Below are 18,900 nucleotides of genomic sequence, written 5' to 3'. Positions count from 1 at the left end.
GTTGAAGTAGTTGTTGATAGGTAGGATGTTGTAGCAGATAATTTTAGGAGCTATGCTTAGGTTGTGCCGAAGGCAATGTAGTTCTAAGCCCAGGATTTCAAGTCTGGTTGTGTAAGGGATTCTGTTGCAAGTAGAAGAGTGAAGGGCTCTTCTAGTAAAGTATCTCTGAACACTTTCTAATGTATTTATATCCAATATGTGGTGTGGGTTCCAGACAGATGAGCTGAATTCAAGGATTGGTCTGGTGAATGTTTTATATTCTCTGGTTAGTAGTGTGATATTACTAGAGAAGAAGCTACGTAAGATTAGGTTAACAACTCTTGAAGCCTTTTTGGCGATGTTGTTGCAGTGGGCTTTGGCAATTAGGTCATTTGATATGAGTATTCCAAGATATTTAACAGAGTGAGAGTCATCTACAAAGTCTTGCTTATTCAGCTTGTATTTGCTGTTTGTTTTTGGTTTTTTTTGGCAATGTGCAGGACAGAGCATTTGTTGATTGAGATTTGGATGTTTGACCATTCTGACAGAGAGTCAAGGTCTTTTTGGAGTGTAGCAGTGTTGTCAGTGGTGTTGAAGAGTTTTACATCATCGGTGAAGAGAACGCAGTCACTTGTAATGTGATTGCAAAGGTCATTTATAGAGAGTATAAAGAGTGTTGGTCATAGTACGCTGCCTTGGGGTACACCACTGTTAACAGGAACGGGATTAGATGGGGTGCTCCCTATTTTGACCAATTGTTGTCTGTTTGACAGGAATGCAGTTATCCAGTAATGTAGGGGTCAAGAGATGCCATAGGATTTGAATTTAGTTTAGAAGTAGTTTATCATGAACCACTGAGTGGAAGGATTTACAGAAGTCTATATAAATTACATCTATTGTTTTGCCCTGGTCAAGTTTTGAGGTCCACATGTTTTTGTAGTGTAGTAGTTGTAGATTGCAGGATAATTTTTTCCTGAAACTGAATTGCTTGTTTGAAAGTAGGTTGTTAGTTTCTAGGTGGAGGGTAATGGGTTGGTTTATGATTGATTCCATGACTTTGCATGTGATGCAGCATAGAGAGATTGGTCTGTAGTTTTCTACTAGACTGGGATCTCCCTTTTTGAAGATTGGAATAACTGTGGCTAGTGACCATAGGTTTAGTAGGCAACTGGTCCTGTAGAATTTTTCAAAGATTATGCTTAGTGGTTCAGCTATGGCTGTGGAGAGCTTTTTTAGGAGGTGTGCACATAGTCCATCAGGTTGGATTGACAGGGAAGGATTTAGGCCATGCAGTACTTTTTCAATGTTGTTGTCTTTGACTATGACAGAGATATTGGTGGTGCAGTTGGTGGGTCCTTGTGATTGTTGTTCAGGTAGGATTTGAAGTGTTGTTGTTGAGTGGTGCTAGTTATTTGGTTTGTTGGGTTTGCATTTTTCTGTGCTTGGATTTTTTTATCCGAAGATATAAAATGTGGTTCTAGGTACGCCAATAGTCATGATTCTTGGCATGCCAGTAGTCATGCTTCTAATTTTGTTTCAATTGTTCCTATGGTTGTTTGTTGGATCTTTGTGGTTGTTTTTAAGGTATGGATCCTGTCAGACATAGCAATTAACCAGAGTACCTCCGGAACCGCCTGCTACCGCACGAATCCCAGCGACCGATAAGGTCCCACAGAGTTGGCCTTTTCCAGGTCCCGTTGACTAAACAATGTCATTTGGCGGGCCCCAGGGGAAGAGCCTTCTCTGTGGCGGCCCCGGCCCTCTGGAATCAACTCCCCCACCCTCCTTGTCTTTCGTAAGCTACTCAAGACCCACCTATATCACCAGGCATGGGGGAACTGAGACACCTTCCCCACGCTTTTATACTTTATGTTTGTATGTGTTGTTTGGTTTTAAATGATAGGGTTTTATATGTCTTTTTCTCTTTTAATATTAGATTTGTTCCACTGTAACATTGTTTTTATTATTGTTGTGAGCCGCCCCGAGTCTTCGGAGAGGGGTGGCATACAAATCTAATATATTATTATTATTATTATTATTATTATTATTATTATTATTTAAGTTGTCTAGTTTTGGTGAGCAGGATGGGCATATGTTGAAAAATGAAGGAGTTTCTTGGAATAAATTGGCTACCTGCTTGGTTATTCTTAGGCAGGAGTAGTGGACAGATTTGGTGCAAATGTGGCTTTTCTCGGAAGCATCATGTTCATTGATGGCAATATTGCATTTATAGCATGTTCTGGGGTCATTTGGGTTGCTGCTGTTTTCCAGGTGGTGTTTTTTTTTTTTTTGCTGTTTTTTGGAGTTTTTGCTTGGCATGGTTGCTGATTAGTTTGTATTTGATATCCAATACAGTAAGTTCAGTCCAATAAGTATGTAACAATAAATACAACCAGACAGTTTTAAGATGGTTTAAAATGGTCTGCGCATGGCTCTGGTTGCTAATTAATTAATACTTAATAATTTATCAATTAATTAATTCAAATTAGCTAATAATTAGTAATGAAAGCTTGTATTTTACTATCAGGACATCCCGCTAGGCACATTTTTAGGTTCCACATAAGTTTAGAAAACTTCATTCTCAATTCTGTTTGCACAAATTCAGTATCATGATCACATGTCTACTTCTAAAAGAAGTCATGAGGATTTCTTACCCCACCCCACTCCATCCCTGGATGAATCCAAATTCCCAGACTTTCTGCAAACCAAAGTGAAAGAAAATGCGTTTTCATTCTTTCCCCACCTCCTTTTTAAAAGAAAATGTGGTTCCTTCTTTGTATCTCCTTAGCCAAATGGCTAAAGTGTCTTCATAAAAGTTAATGTATGTGATTTTCAACAGAAAGGATTTCTGTTTATCTTCCTGGGTCAGGAGCAATTTCTTCTTCCAATTTTAAACAATGGTCTTTTGATGTAATCGTAATTGACAATAGTAGAAAGCAAAAACAGGAATTTATTTTATTCTTACACAAGATCTGATTTTTCTGAGTTTCTAAACACTTAAAAAATTACTCCTAATGTTTTAAAATTCACAAATATTATATTCCTGTTGCAAAAAACAGGATGATGGCCAAATAGAGAGTAAGTTCTGCAAACCTATCAAAAAGTTAGTACAATTATACTCCCAACTAAATAGGTTTATAGCACAGAACTTGAGACAATGCTCATTTCTGAGGAGTGACTTATATTAGTGCCAAATTCTGTTCTAAGAAAAAGGGAGAAGCAGAGCAAAAGAAATATTGTACCCTTACTCAATAATATATATGCATAAGCCAGAAACTTCTTAATTCCTTAAGAAATTGCAAAGTTATTGCAATAAGCTTCAACTTGCACAACTATATTTCCTTTAAAAGAAACAGTATAGCAGGCTAGATTAAAAATACTGGAAAGACTACATAGCAGTCTTTAACTGTTATTGCCAGTGTAGTTTTACTTTTTTTTTTCTTTTTTGTTCTCAGGTGATATAAACTGGCACAACACAAGATATCAATTCAGTTTTTGTTTTAGTTTTTTGGATGTTGTCCAGGAAAACAAATCCCCCTTCTCCAAATCTTGAAGTATCTCTTTGTTTCAAGGAAAGATATTTAAACAAATAGGAAATAACATTGCTGAAGCATTACAAAACAAAATAAAAAATCTTGAAGAATCCTATAATTCAGTATTTTGAAGCCATTTGCTTATAACAACAGAGTCATTTCCAACAGATTGCCTCCAGTGTAGCGAGCACGAGCGCACAAAACATCACAATGCCGGTGGCAAAAGGTAAGTGGAACCTGCCCCTGCTTCCAACGGTCACTTAATTAAATATTTGTAAGTAAATAATTACCTGTATTGTTTTTCTTCTTAAATGCTCTAGATAGCCAAACTAAATGTTTGGATATACCTTTGTGTTCCATTTTCTTTGATTTTCCTTTCAAAGAATTTCCAGTTCAAAACCATTTTGGAATAGTTTAGTGACAATATTAATAATAATAGCAACAGAGTTGGAAGGGACCTTGGAGGTCTTCTAGTCCAACCTCCTGCTTAGGCAGGAAACCCTACCCTACAGGCAGATGGTTATCCAACATCTTCTTTAAAACTTTCACAACGTCTGGAGGCAAGCTGTTCCACTGATTAATTGTTCTATCTGTCAGGAAATTTCTCCTTAATTCTAAGTTATTTCTCTCCTTGTTTAATTTCCAATCATTGCTTCTTGTTCTACCCTCAGTTGCTTTGGAGAATAGGTTGACTCCTTCTTTGTGGCAACCTCTGAGATATTGGAGCACTGCTATCATGTCCCCCTTGGTCCTTCTTTTCATTAAACTACCCATGCCCAGTTCCTGCAACCATTATTTGTACGTTTTAACCTCCAGTCCCCTAATCATCTTTGTTGCTCTTCTCTGCACTTTTTCTAGAGTCTCAACATCCTTTTTGCATCGTGGCTACCAAAACTGAATGCAGTATTCCAAATGTGGCCTTATAAAAGGAAGGCTCCATTACTTCCTTCCCTTCACTGTCAAAAGCTCATGGAGATCAATGAAAGGAGTACAACTTGGATCAGATTTCTAAACTAAGTCTATTTCAATCTCCTTTCAGCTGCCATTAATGGCAGCAGCATCACCTATTACAACGAGACCGAAAAAAGTTACTTACAACTATTTATTTTATTTATTTATTTATTTATTTATTTATTTGTTTGTTTGTTTGTTTAATTAATTAATTAATTAACTAACTAATTAATTTGTATGCCACCCCTCTCCATAAACTTGGGGCGGCTCAAGTTTTTTTCATACTTATAACTGTTGCAGCATCCTCTGTGGTCACATGATCAAAATTTGACAAGTATTTATGACAGTTGCAGTGTCCCGGGATCATGTGATTCCCTTTCCCAACTTTCTCCAAGCAGAGTCAACAGGGGAGCAAGATTCACTAACAACTGATACTAACTTAACAACTGCAGTGACTCATTTAACGGTGGCAAGAAAGATCGTGAAATGAGGCAAACCTTAGCTAAGATGTGCCTTGTTTAGCAGTAGAAACGTTAGGCTCAGTTGGGTTCGTAATTTGAGGACTACATAAAGTCCAGCAACTATGTAACACTTGGGGGTAAGGGAGCAGGGAAGTTTGCATCTTTGTGATTCTGCACTGGCTTTTGAACTATTCAAAACTGGGGCATTTCTATTGGCTTAAGCAGCCCTGATAGGCCTTGCAACCAGATGGGAAACTATAGGCATTTGATTCACAGGTTTCTCTCTTGGGATTTCCTTAGGCTAAACTACCGAGCATGAAAGAGTCCTATTTACAAAAAGCAGTGAATGCATAGGAAGTGAGAATGACACTGGGCATTATGAAAAGATGCTTGGAAACGTGAGGTGGCTCTCAATGGCCTTTTCACTCAAGCAATTTCAGCTTGTCTATGGAACCAGAGGCTGCATGATCTGAAGCACAGAGGTTTATGTATATTTCTTGGCTTTCATGCAAGTTCTTCTCTGCAAACACATTTTATGTCAAGAAAAAAACGTTGAGGCCACCAGAGCCATGTTTAACACATAACCAGGCAAGAAAATTTTAATCTGTTTTATACTGGCTATGTTTCTACAATGATAAGGGGCTGAGTGTATTATGTATGTATGTATGTATGTATGTATGTATGTATGTATGTATGTATGTATCTATTCCTACATTTAGGTCTAGGTCTGTCTGTCTGTCCATCTGTCTACCTACGTACCTATATGTATATATGTCAAAGTGACCAGATCTTGAGTTACACCATCGGCAGCCGGGGGGAGAGACAAACAACTGACGAAACTCAAAATGCTCAAAAAAGCTTGCCTGTTCTTCCCTATGAAGACATAGCTGGCGGAGGGTGGCGGCTTCAACGACATCCGCAGGGCCCCTGTCTTGTAGGCATCGCTGGGGGGCTTGGAAGACTGGAGGGAGACTGCAGTGGGAGTTGTAGGTCCCGCAGCGTCAGGACAGGTTTGGCCCATCACTTTGGAGCACGGAGGCAGCTTGGGTGGGCTTGCCGGCTTGCAGCAAGCCCAGCAGCAGGAGAGCTGGATGGGCGAGGGGCATCGTGGCGGTGGGGCGCTGCGGAGCCGGAGCGAGCGAGCACGCTTCTGCAAACTGGTTGCCCGAAAAAAGTGGAACTTTTTAAAAACAACACAGGACACGGAGAAAAATCCTAAAAAGCGGGACTGATACATCTGGTCACCTTAATGTATGTATGTATCTACCTACCTATGTACCTACCAGTATCTATTTGCCAGTATCTATCTATCTATCTATCTATCTATCTATCTATCTATCTATCTATCTATCTATCAATCTATCAATCTATCTATCTATCTATCTATTTCTATGTCTATCTACCTACCAACCTACTTACCTACTGGTATTTATCTACCAATATCTATCTATCTATCTATCTATCTATCTATCTATCTATCTATCTATCTATCTATCTCTATGTCTATCTCTCTATCTCTCTATCTATCTATCTACCTACCTACCTACCTACTTACCTACTGGTATTTATCTACCAATATCTATCTATCTATCTATCTATCTATCTATCTATCTATCTATTTCTATGTCTATCTACCTACCTACCTACCTACCTACCTACCTACTGGTATTTATCTACCAATATCTATCTATCTATCTATCTATCTATCTATCTATCTATCTATTTCTATGTCTATCTACCTACCTACCTACTTACCTACTGGTATTTATCTACCAATATCTATCTATCTATCTATCTATCTATCTATCTATCTATCTATTTCTATGTCTATCTACCTACCTACCTACTTACCTACTGGTATTTATCTACCAATATCTATCTATCTATCTATCTATCTATCTATCTATCTATCTATTTCTATGTCTATCTACCTACCTACCTACTTACCTACTGGTATTTATCTACCAATATCTATCAATCTATCTATCTATCTATCTATCTATCTATCTATCTATCTATCTATCTATCTATCTATTTCTATGTCTATCTACCTACCTACCTACTTACCTACTTACCTACTGGTATTTATCTACCAATATCTATCTATCTGTCTGTCTGTCTGTCTGTCTGTCTACCTACCTACCTACTTACTTACCTACTGGTATTTATCTACCAATATCTATCTATCTATCTATCTATCTATCTATCTATCTATCTATCTATCTATCTATCTATCTCTATGTCTATCTATCTATCTACCTACCTACTTACTTACCTACTGGTATTTATCTACCAATATCTATCTATCTATCTATCTATCTATCTACCTACCTACCTACCTACCTACCTACCTACTTACTTACCTACTAGTATCTATCTACCTGTATCTATCTATCTATCTATCTATCTATCTATCTCCATCTGCCTAGAACTATAAAAAAGACTGCTGATTCTTACACAGCGTCCCTTTAAATAATGGTCTTTGCAGGAAGAATCTTCAACAAAAAAATTGTTTGGATTCTCATTTGGGCGATATAGAAAAAATACAAAGTCAGGTCAAACTGAATCAAAGCTGCCCAATTTGAACCAGGATCCAAATCCAAAACATAATTCAGACTTTTCTGTTTCCTAATGAAGGGCATCAAAAATCCACAGATAAACTTAAAAGGGAAAACTGAATAAGGTAAAATCTACCTCTTTTGATTAGCACAGTGGCAATGTGCTTTTATTCTCACCCTTTGATATTTTCAACATCAATTCCTGCAGCATGTCTCTCAAGAGCATCTCAGGAAAATAAGCATTTATATACCATTCCCCAAACATAAATGCTATATTGGAAAGTCCACAGCCATCCTGGGACCCTGTTTAAATGGTTTAAATAGAATTTATCTATTATATTATTATATGATAATAGTTTTATATTAGACTGCCTACAAATAAATATCTCAACACATTTTGCACTATGTCAAGAAAAAATGTATCAATGTCTTTTAATAAACACTCTAGTGTCTTTTCATTCTAGCACAGAAACCTCATCCTTTCTGCTTGTTATAAAGGGCACTTTGTGGCAGAGAACATACAGTATTAGAGAAAGGAAGCAACACACAAAATGCAATAGAGATTCCAGTCGCTGTAGTAGATATAAGATCACCAAATTTAAGAAGATACAGATGGAGGGGGGGTTCAATCCCTGGCAACAGTAGAAAATTTCCTGGAATGAAACCCAAAGGGAATCTGCCATACCTCCCAGACTTGGACAGAAAAACATATCATTATTAAATATAGAGGGTGGGAGCACCGTAAATTATTTGAAGGTTACACTTCCTTGAAGGGAGGCTTCATTGGCGGGGCCCAGGGGAAGAGCCTTCTCTGTGGCGGCCCCGTCCCTCTGGAACCAACTCAGCCGGAGATTAGAATTGCCCCCACCCTCCTCGCCTTTCGTAAGCTCCTTAAAACCCATCTCTGCCGTCAGGCATGGGGGAGCTGAGATATTCTTTCCCCCTAGGCCTTTACAATTTATGCATGGCATGTTTGTTTTTACAATAAGGGTTTTTTAGTTGTTTTAGTATTGGATTTACATGCTGTTTTCTATTACTGTTTTTAGCCGCCCCGAGTCTACGGAGAGGGGCGGCATACAAATCCAATAAATAAGTAAGTAAGTAAGTAAGTAAGTAAGTAAGTAAGTAAATAAATAAATAAATAAATAAATAAATTTGTCAGAAGATGTTCTGATAACCACAAGATGTGCTTATTGCATTTCATCGTCCACAATCCCCAGCCAACACGCATACATACTAGTTGGTGCAGATGTTCAATTGCCCTGAATTTCTCTTGCCTGGGTAAGAAGGCTGGGGAACACAAGGCAGGTTTACAAAAATGTGGATGGGAAGGAAATGTTAACCAGTCCTTACTATTTATGGCTGTCCCCTGGCTATTCAGATTTTGCAGCCTCTCTTTGGGATGCCTCACTAGAATCAAGGCCTTATTAAGCATTAGTACTGTATAATAATGCCTTGTTAAGATCATACAGGACATGGGGTGAGGTATCATCAATATGCGGATGATACCCAGCTTTACATCTCCACCCCATGCCCAGTCAGCGAAGCGGTGGAAGTGATGTGCCGGTGCCTGGAGGCTGTTGGGGCCTGGATGGGTGTCAACAGACTCAAGCTCAACCCGGATAAGACGGAGTGGCTGTGGGTTCTGCCTCCCAAGGACAACTCCATCTGTCCGTCCATTACCCTGGGGGGGGAATTATTGACCCCCTCAGAGAGGGTCCGCAACTTGGGCGTCCTCCTCGATCCACAGCTCACATTAGAACAACATCTCTCAGCTGTGGCGAGGGGGGCGTTTGCCCAGGTTCGCCTGGTGCACCAGTTGCGACCCTACCTGGACCGGGACTCATTGCTCACAGTCACTCATGCCCTCATCACCTCGAGGTTCGACTACTGTAATGCTCTCTACATGGGGCTACCTTTGAAAAGTGTTCGGAAACTTCAGATCGTGCAGAATGCAGCTGCGAGAGCAGTCATGGGCTTACCCAGGTATGCCCATGTTTCACCATCACTCCGCAGCCTGCATTGGCTGCCGATCAGTTTCCGGTCACAATTCAAAGTGTTGGTTATGACCTTTAAAGCCCTTCATGGCACTGGACCAGAATATCTCCGAGACCGCCTTCTGCCGCACGAATCCCAGCGACCGATTAGGTCCCACAGAGTGGGCCTCCTCCGGGTCCCGTCAACTAAACAATGCCGGTTGGCGGGCCCCAGGGGGAGAGCCTTCTCTGTGGCGGCACCGGCTCTCTGGAACCAACTCCCCCCGGAGATCAGGACTGCCCCTACTCTTCCTGCCTTCCGTAAACTCCTCAAAACCCACCTTTGCCGTCAGGCATGGGGAAACTAAACATCTTCCCCTGGGCACGTTGAATTTATATATGGTATGCTTGTGTGTGTGTGTATGTTAGTATAGGGGTTTTTCTTAAATTTATAATATTTTAATTAATTGGATTAATGTATTGGATTGTCTTTTCACTTGTTGTGAGCCGCCCCGAGTTTTTGGAGAGGGGCGGCATACAAATCCAAATAATAAATAAATAAATAAATAAATAAATACTTGGGATACTATAATAATGGGTTTTTAACTGTTTTTAGTATTGGATTATTGTTATATGCTGTTTTGCTACTGTTGTTAGCCGCCCCGAGTCTGCGGAGAGGGGCGGCATACAAATCCAATAAATAAGTAAGTAAGTAAGTAAGTGAGTGAGTGAGTGAATGAATGAATGAATGAATGAATGAATGAATGAATGAATGAATAAATAAATAAATAAATAAATAAATAAATAAATAAATAAATAAATACTGCATCCAGTTTTGGTCGCTATGATATAAAAATATATATGTTTAAGATTTTAGAAAGAATCCAGAGAAAAACCACAAATATGATTAGTGGGAGGTTACAACATATTGGTCAGGTCACACAGAGTTGGCCTTCTCCAGGTCCCATCAGCTAGATAATATCATCTGGTGGTGCCTAGGGGAAGAGCCCGTGAAAGGCTACCAAATTTTTTACTACCACACTGTGGGCGTGGCTTATGCAGGATGCACTGCATTTTCTTTCAACATCTGGCAGTGCAAATTGGGTACTCTGGGGTGGAGCTCCATTTTCGCTACCACACTGCATTTCCCCCCCTCCATCTGAGCAGTAGCCCACCCCGGGAAGTGTTGTACATACTCCTGATCAGTTGGAGGATGATGAAAATATTGAGGACTCGGATTCAGATAGTGTTTATGAAGTAGTGGGGGGCCCTGGGTTACAGGTAGTAGAACAGGTGGGAGGCCAGCCACAGGATAGGGCTATGAGTTCAGGATCTAGTGAGGAAGAATCAGATGCTCGCTGGGTTAATCCTAAATTCAGAAGAATTCAGAAACGTAGAGAGCAAAGATCTGGTAGAAGATATTAAGGAGAGGAATGGGTTAAATATTGTAGTGAGGTAATTGGCACGTCAGGGGGCTAGTGGAGAAGAAGGGTGGAGTTTCAACATTGATGAAAGGAAATATGGAGGTGTTTTCACCATGCTAAAGTAAGCCAAAGTATTTTGTATTGTATTTAGTCAGTGCTGCTGTCTTTTTTAGAGCTATGTATTTAGGAAGTAAATCTTGTCTAAGTGAAGCAGAAAAAGGAATGTGAGAAATGCGGCTAGAAGAGAGATTGATGTCTGGAATGTGTTGAAATGCAAGAGAGCAGAGAAATAAACGGAGTTGCTTATTTCATGAAATGATGCATTTAATGAGAGTTATTTGTAATTACTAAACTTCTACCAGAAACCAGAACAGGAAGAGCCTTCTCTGTGGCAGCCCCGAACCTATGGAACAAGTTCTCCCCAGAGATTCACACTACCCCCACTCTCCCTGTCTTTCATAAATCTTTGAAGACTCACCTCTGCCAGCAGACTTGGGGCCACTGAAATTTTAATATTTTGCCCTGGCCCATGAATGAATATACAATTTATGATGTATAAATGTGTTTGTTTAACTTTTTAACTATGGGGATTCTTTAGATTGTAATTTTATTTAGATTTCTAGCGTGTGTATATTATCTTTGTTGTAAGCCACCCTGAGTCTCGGGAAAAGGACAGCTTAGAAATCGAACTAATAAATACATAAATAAATATGGATATGTCTAATTTAATTAAAAGAAGGATCAGAGGTGACATGATAGCAGTATTCTAATATTTAAGGGACTGCCACTAGAAAGAGGAGGTAAACTTATTCTCGAAAACACCAGAAGGCAGAACAAGAAGCAATGGATGGAAACTAATCAAGGAGAAAAGCAAACTGAAAGTTTCCTGATAGTTAGAACAATTAATCATCAAAATGGCTTGCCTTCAAAGTACTCCATCACTTGAGGTTTCTAAGAAAAGATTAGACAACCATTTGCCTGAAATTGTATAGCGGTCTCCTGCTTGAGCAGAGCCCAGACCAGTGGTAGGTTGCTTACTTTTTCCTACCAGTGCGCTGCATGTGCATTGCGATGTTTCACGTACCCATGTGTGTCCCCAGCATGATTTTGCTTCTCTGTATTCACCAAGGGATGAATTTCCTTCTGCACATGCTCAGAGAGCCGAAAACCATAAAAAAAAATATGGCAGTGCACACGGACTATGCAAACACCAGAGCTGTCACACCAGAATTGTGCAATTGGCGGGCCACTACTGGAGCGGCGCACTAGACCGCACCGGTAGTAACCCACCACTAGCCTAGACTATTAGACCACTTGGACTAGAAAACCCCCAAGGTCTCTTCCAGAGCTGTTATTCTGCTGTTATAACCTAGACGCCATTTCTCTTGTTCCATGGTTAGTCGGGTCAAAGATTATTTTGAAACAACACACACCCCAGCTTGAAAGAACAGCTGGGATTTCCCTGCCTGATTGCCAGAGCGAGAAGCAACAGTATTTTTTTGAACTATGTGTTGTATCCTGGAATGGCTACCTTGTAACGCTGTAAATAGTTTGTTCCTCTTTTCCAGCGCTGTCTGAGCCCAAGCAGGAAGTCGCTCCTGATTGGCTCAGACGCGGCCGGCTCTCGCTTTGGCGGGAACCGCAAAAGTATAAAAGAAGCGGTTTCTCCCTGCAGAGCCAGTCGGTACTCGCTGAACTGTCACTTTACCTTGCTGAGCTGTCACTTGTTCTCTGAGCTGAATAAAAGTACCGATTGCTCAAAACCCTGTCTCTGGGTCTACTTCACTGGCGACGAACGAACGGAAGAACTTCGCGTGCAACATGGACAAAATCCAGATCGGCCAGGCTCCAGAACTCTTCGATTCCGAGAAAATGACATGGGACGAGTACATGGCCACCTTCGAGATATTCCTCGAGGCGGCGGGAATGCAGGACGCCGGAGCCGATCGCAGACGGGCTATTTTTCTCAACTACTGCGGCGCAGAGATCCGTAGACTTGCCCAAACTCTCACCGAGCCAGAACAAGCAAGAGCCACAGCGTGGGACGTCCTTCAACAGAAACTAGCGAGCCATTTTAAACCAACCAGACCAGCCATGGTTTACCGGCATCAATTTCACATGATGGCTCAGAGAGAAACCGAGTCAATCAGCCAATTCACAACGCGGCTTCGAACGGTACTTGCTCAATGCAAGTTTCAAGACCCGGAAGCTCGCCTTACCGACGCCTTGGTTTTCGGCATGAAGAGCAACTCGGTGAGAAACAAACTCCTCACCGAAGAAGAGCCGACGCTACAAACCGTAATTAAATTAGCACAAACCGCGGAAGCAGCCGACGCAGCGGCAAGAGAATTAAAGGAGCACGGAAGGCGAGAAATCATTGCCAAAATCAACGCCGAGTCTCCCAGCGCCGAGGGAACAGACGACCTCAGCCAGCCGACTAGAAACGGGGACAACTGCCTCCTCCTGCAAGACCAGCCGAGACATCCTAGAGCTACTCACCCAGCCCCCTGCGCGGGCTGCCGGGGAAATCACCAGCGCCATCGATGCCCCTTCCGAGACGCTACTTGCCACCGTTGCAACCGGAGAGGCCACATCGCCATCGCATGCAGAGCAACGGCACCAGAAGAAACGTTTGCCACACAACAATACCAGCGACCTCAAAACCAACCCCCCCAATCGCGAGAAAGGAGACCGTTCCGCAGCTCGGGTCAAAGGAACTACTCAAGCGCTAACCGCGACTACAATAGAGGTAACTCTAAATTTTCCGTGAATAACACGGCAACCAAAAAGGGGGCTAAAATTGTTATCTCATTGTTACTAAATAACCAGCCTTGCTCAATGGAGCTGGATACGGGCTCGAGATATACCATCATGCCCTGGGAAAAATTTAAACTATACATGCCTAATGTGTCTAAGGCTGACTTAACTCAAACCTCATTGGTGATCAGAGACTTCCAAGGGGGGGTAATCTCGGTCCTGGGAACAGCAAATGTACCTATTGCCTTTAAGAATGTGAAATGTACCCTTCCCATGCTTATTGTGACGGGGGCCAAACACTCCCTGCTGGGTCTAGCGTGGATGGAACCGTTGGGGATCGAAATTTCGGGTGTGTGTAATGTAAACTGTGATAATATGCCTAACTTTGTGAAAGAGTTCCCTGAAGTGTTCAGCCCCACCTTGGGATTGTATAAGGGACCCCCTATATCTTTCTCTATCGACCCAAAGGTCCCACCGGTCAGACTGAAACCTCGCAGGGTTCCCCTTCCGCTTCTCCCCAAGCTGGACATGCAGCTGGACAAACTCATTAGTCAAGGTATTTTGGTCCCTGTGGAACAGGGGCCATGGGAAACTCCCATAGTGACACCATTGAAGCCAGATGGCTCTTTAAGAGTTTGCGCTGATTACAAATCAACCTTGAATAAGGCACTCCAACACCACCCCTACCCCATCCCGGTCGTGCAACAACTCTTACACTCCCTGGGGGAGGGAAAAAGGTTCGCAAAGATCGACCTGGCCCAGGCTTACCAGCAGCTTCCGGTCGATGAACAAACAGCAAACGCCCAAACGATTGTAACACACAGGGGGGCTTTCAAATGCACGAGGTTACAGTTTGGGGTAAGCATAGCCCCAGGAATATTCCAGAGCATCATGGAACGCCTATTGTCAGGGGTAAATGGGGCAATTCCATATTTTGATGACATCTTAATTGCAGGGGAAAACCAGGGGCAAGTGAACAAAAGAATAAGGGAAGTACTTAAGAGGCTACAGGACAAAGGGTTACGAATCAAGCCTGATGAATGTGTCTGGGGAACTGACAGTGTTGAATTCCTTGGGTATAAAATTGATAAGGAAGGTATCCACCCCACAACAGAGAAGCTGAGAGCAATTAGGGAAGCCCCAGAGCCACAAGATAAGAATGAGTTGCAGGCATTTTTGGGCCTCCTTAATTTTTATTCCGTTTTTTTAAAGCAGAAGGCAACAGTAGCAGAGCCTCTCCATCGTTTACTCCAGAAGGAAGCCCGCTGGACATGGGGGAAAACTGAACGTGAAGCTTTTTCTCAAATAAAAAATTTAATAACTTCTAAAAGTGTAGTAGTCCAATATAGTGCTTCACTACCCATTAGGCTCACGTGCGACGCTTCGCCGTACGGCATAGGAGGAGTCTTAGCTCACGTTCTACCGAATAAGACAGAGGCCCCAATAGCATTCTTTTCAAGAACCATGACCAGCACAGAGAGGAATTATAGCCAGTTAGACAAGGAGGCTCTAGCATTAGTGGCAGGAGTAAAGAAGTTTCACAATTACATTTTTGGGAGAAGCTTTGAGCTAGTCACTGACCACAAACCCCTACTAGGCCTGCTAGCCCCCAACAAGCCCACTCCACCTTTTATGTCTCCAAGACTAATCAGATGGGCCCTTTTCCTCTCAGGGTATCAGTATGAGCTCACCCACAAGGGGGGGAAGGAAATCAATCATGCAGACGGCCTCAGCAGATGCCCCATAGCAGACTTGGTAGAAGACCCTGTTCCTGCCACAGATGTGCTAATGATAGAACTCGAGGAAAACCCACTAACCACAGCAAAAGAGGTAGCTGCACACACGCAGCAAGACCAAATCCTTAAACAAGTGGTGAACTGTGTTCTAAAGGGATGGCAAAATGATATTGTTAAACCTGAATTGTGTGATTTTAAGAACAAAAGGCTTGAATTATCATATATAAAAGGTTGTTTGCTGTGGGGGGATAGAGTGATCATCCCCAAACGCCTAAGGGAAAAGGTACTCAAAATGTTACACGTGGGCCATCCTGGGATTGTCAGGATGAAGAGCCTAGCAAGGGGGCATTTATGGTGGCCAGGGCTTGATGCTGATATTGAAAGTTGGGTTTCAAAGTGTGACCCGTGCCAAGAGTCTAGGCCCAGTCCCCCCAAAACAACTCCGGCTGAGTGGGAACAGCCTGCTGGCCCTTGGTCTAGGATCCACATTGATTTTGCTGGCCCAGTGGGGTCTCAGTACTTCCTAATAGTGGTTGATGCTTTCTCCAAATGGTTGGAAATAATAGCAATGAACAACATAACCACAAGTGCCACTATCAAGGTATTGAGCAGACTGTTTGCATCCCATGGTTGCCCTGATCTATTAGTGTCTGACAATGGACCACAACTAACAGCCAGGCAATTCGAATTATTCCTAGATGGCCTAGGGGTCAGACATGCCCTCATCTCGCCTTACTCGCCCTGGGCTAACGGGTTGGCAGAACGTTACGTAAGGGTGGCAAAGGAGGCATTGCACAGGTCAGGCCCTGGAGATGTGCAACAGAACTTGGACCAATTCTTATTAACCCAGCACATTACCCCTAACTCGCACACACATGTAAGCCCTGCAGAGTTATTGATGGGGAGAAAGTTGAGGTCACCATTAGACAGGTTAAACCCAAGTTTCTGTGTGAATAATAACCAAATGTGCATGAAACCAGAAAGAGAAATGTATTTGGGTCAAAATGTATATGTAAAATGCTTTGATGGAAATGTAAACTGGATGAAGGGAATTATTGTTAAGCAAAACGCACCCAAGACTTATATTGTTAAACTGGAGGATGGTCGTTTGTGGAAACGACACATAGACCACATTCGGAAACGAACTGAAAACCAATTGCAACAACCCGCTGACTCGGACTCTCCCCCTTCAACAGACTTTTGTACATTGCCCGAACTAAGAAACACGCAAAGAGACTTATCGGGCCAGGGGGAGCCATCCAGCGACGCCGAGCCATCCTCGTCCTCCGAGGCCTTCGTTGGGCCCGCCAGGCCAAGTCCGCCGCACCGGGAGAGCAGCGGCGAGCCATCCTCCACAGTCAGTGGCGAAGGAGAAAATGGACTGCGCAGGTCAGCGCGAGAGCCTCGAAGGCCTCACCGATTGGACGACTTCGTCACGTGGCTTTCTTGATGGATGAGTCCAACTATGAGGGGAGGGGTGTTGTATCCTGGAATGGCTACCTTGTAACGCTGTAAATAGTTTGTTCCTCTTTTCCAGCGCTGTCTGAGCCCAAGCAGGAAGTCGCTCCTAATTGGCTCAGACGCGGCCGGCTCTCGCTTTGGCGGGAACCGCAAAAGTATAAAAGAAGCGGTTTCTCCCTGCAGAGCCAGTCGGTACTCGCTGAACTGTCACTTTACCTTGCTGAGCTGTCACTTGTTCTCTGAGCTGAATAAAAGTACCGATTGCTCAAAACCCTGTCTCTGGGTCTACTTCACTATGTAACATTACAATTCATCTCCTTGATGTTCTATAGAGACCTGGCCCTGAGGGGATTTGTTCTGACATATCAAATATGCAATAACCATTCATTCATTCATCCATGAAAAAAATGCTGTTAATAGAACAAAGAACAGCATTTATTGCTAATAGCTCTTCTGCACAGACAAAATTGTCTTATTTTAGTCTAAATTAATCTATTATTACAAGAGAGTTGCCGTTATTATGGTCAGCTAAACGAGGCACGTCTTCAAAATATTATTCTTCATTTACAATGTTTGCTTTAAGAATTGTTGCTTGAGGGTTTTTTTCCTTTTATGAATTGGATACAAAAGCGCTCTCGCACGCTCTCTTCCTGTCTCTCTTTCTCTCTTTCTCTCTCTCTCTCTCTCTCTTTCTCTCTTTCTCTCTCTCTCTCTGTTTTCATAGATTTTCACAGGTACAGGTATGAAGGTCTTGGCATATTCAGGTTTCTTCCCATGTAAGTTTCAGATATTTCTGGTGACGTTTCGATGAGGTCCCACTCGTCATCTTCAGGCTGGTGCTTTTGTCCTTGTGCTAGAGCGAACAGTGTTATGTATGTATGTATGTATGTATGTATGTATGTATGTATTTATGTATGTATGTATATGGCAACTGGCATGTATTTATGACAGTTGCGCTGTCCCGGAGTCATGTGATCACCATTTGTGACCTTCACAGCTGGCTTTCCACAGCCAAAGTCAAGGGGGAAAGCCAGATTTGTTTAATAACTACATGATCCACTTAACAACTGCAGTGGTTAATGTGACAAAAAGGTGATTAAAATAGGGCAAAATTCATTTAACAGTTGTCTTGCTTAGCAACAGAAATGTTGGGCTCAACTGCGGTCATAAATCAAAGACTACCTGTAAATATTTCAATAAATAGTACCATAGGCCATTATGATCATCTCTAGCTATTCTACAATGATCAGTATCTACAGTATTTTCTTTCCCTTTTTCTCTTTTCCCAATTCATTTTTCCACCCATGTTGTGTGTTTTTAGGGTTGACAGCTGAACCTCCTGGAATATGTGCACAAATTCAAACATTCCCTAATAGATTGTTGTGTAACTCACTTGGGTATGACAGGCATGCTCTAAATAAAATAAACACATGCATTAAAAGGGGCTCGATGTTTCCAAAGTTTTCCTTGGCTATTGACACTTTTTGAGCTTAAATAAATTCCTTATTAGTTGTATTTACCTATGGTTCGACAGGTGGCTTCAGAGGCACCTTCTCATGTTCAGGGGGGCAGGCCTGACCTTGCAGACAGCCGTCTCTCCTCGTCATTTGGCTGTCCCTTGCTGATTGCTCATGGACGACATCTGTTCAATTTAATATAATGTAACCTTAAGAGAGTCTCAACTTGTCCGCTGCCTTCTGAGTCCCACATATTGTTGTTGTTGTTGTTGTTGTTGTTTTAAAAAACTGAAATATAGAATTTAATTTATTGATTTTTGCTAATGGAATAAAAGCTGGTTCCAATAGTCTTTATAGGTGCTAGGCAGGGGTGGGTTCCACTTACCATTGACACCAGTTCGCATCGCAATGTTTCGTACGTGCGTGCATGCAGGCTCCATTCACACAATTTTACATCTGTGCATGCTCCATAGCTAGAACCAGCCCAAAACACCTCTGAGGAGCTGATCAGCTATGCTTCGGGTGAAGGAATAAAGGCTGGTATAGAAAAGTGGTGGTGAACCTATGGCACAGGTGGCAGCTGATTTTTTACTCATACAGAGGCTCT

The sequence above is a fragment of the Erythrolamprus reginae genome, chromosome 1 (genome assembly GCF_031021105.1).
Source record: "Erythrolamprus reginae isolate rEryReg1 chromosome 1, rEryReg1.hap1, whole genome shotgun sequence".
In the NCBI taxonomy this organism is placed as follows: Eukaryota; Metazoa; Chordata; class Lepidosauria; order Squamata; family Dipsadidae; genus Erythrolamprus; species Erythrolamprus reginae.
The sequence above is the reverse complement of the archived record's forward strand: the minus strand, read 5'-3'. Positions refer to the sequence as shown.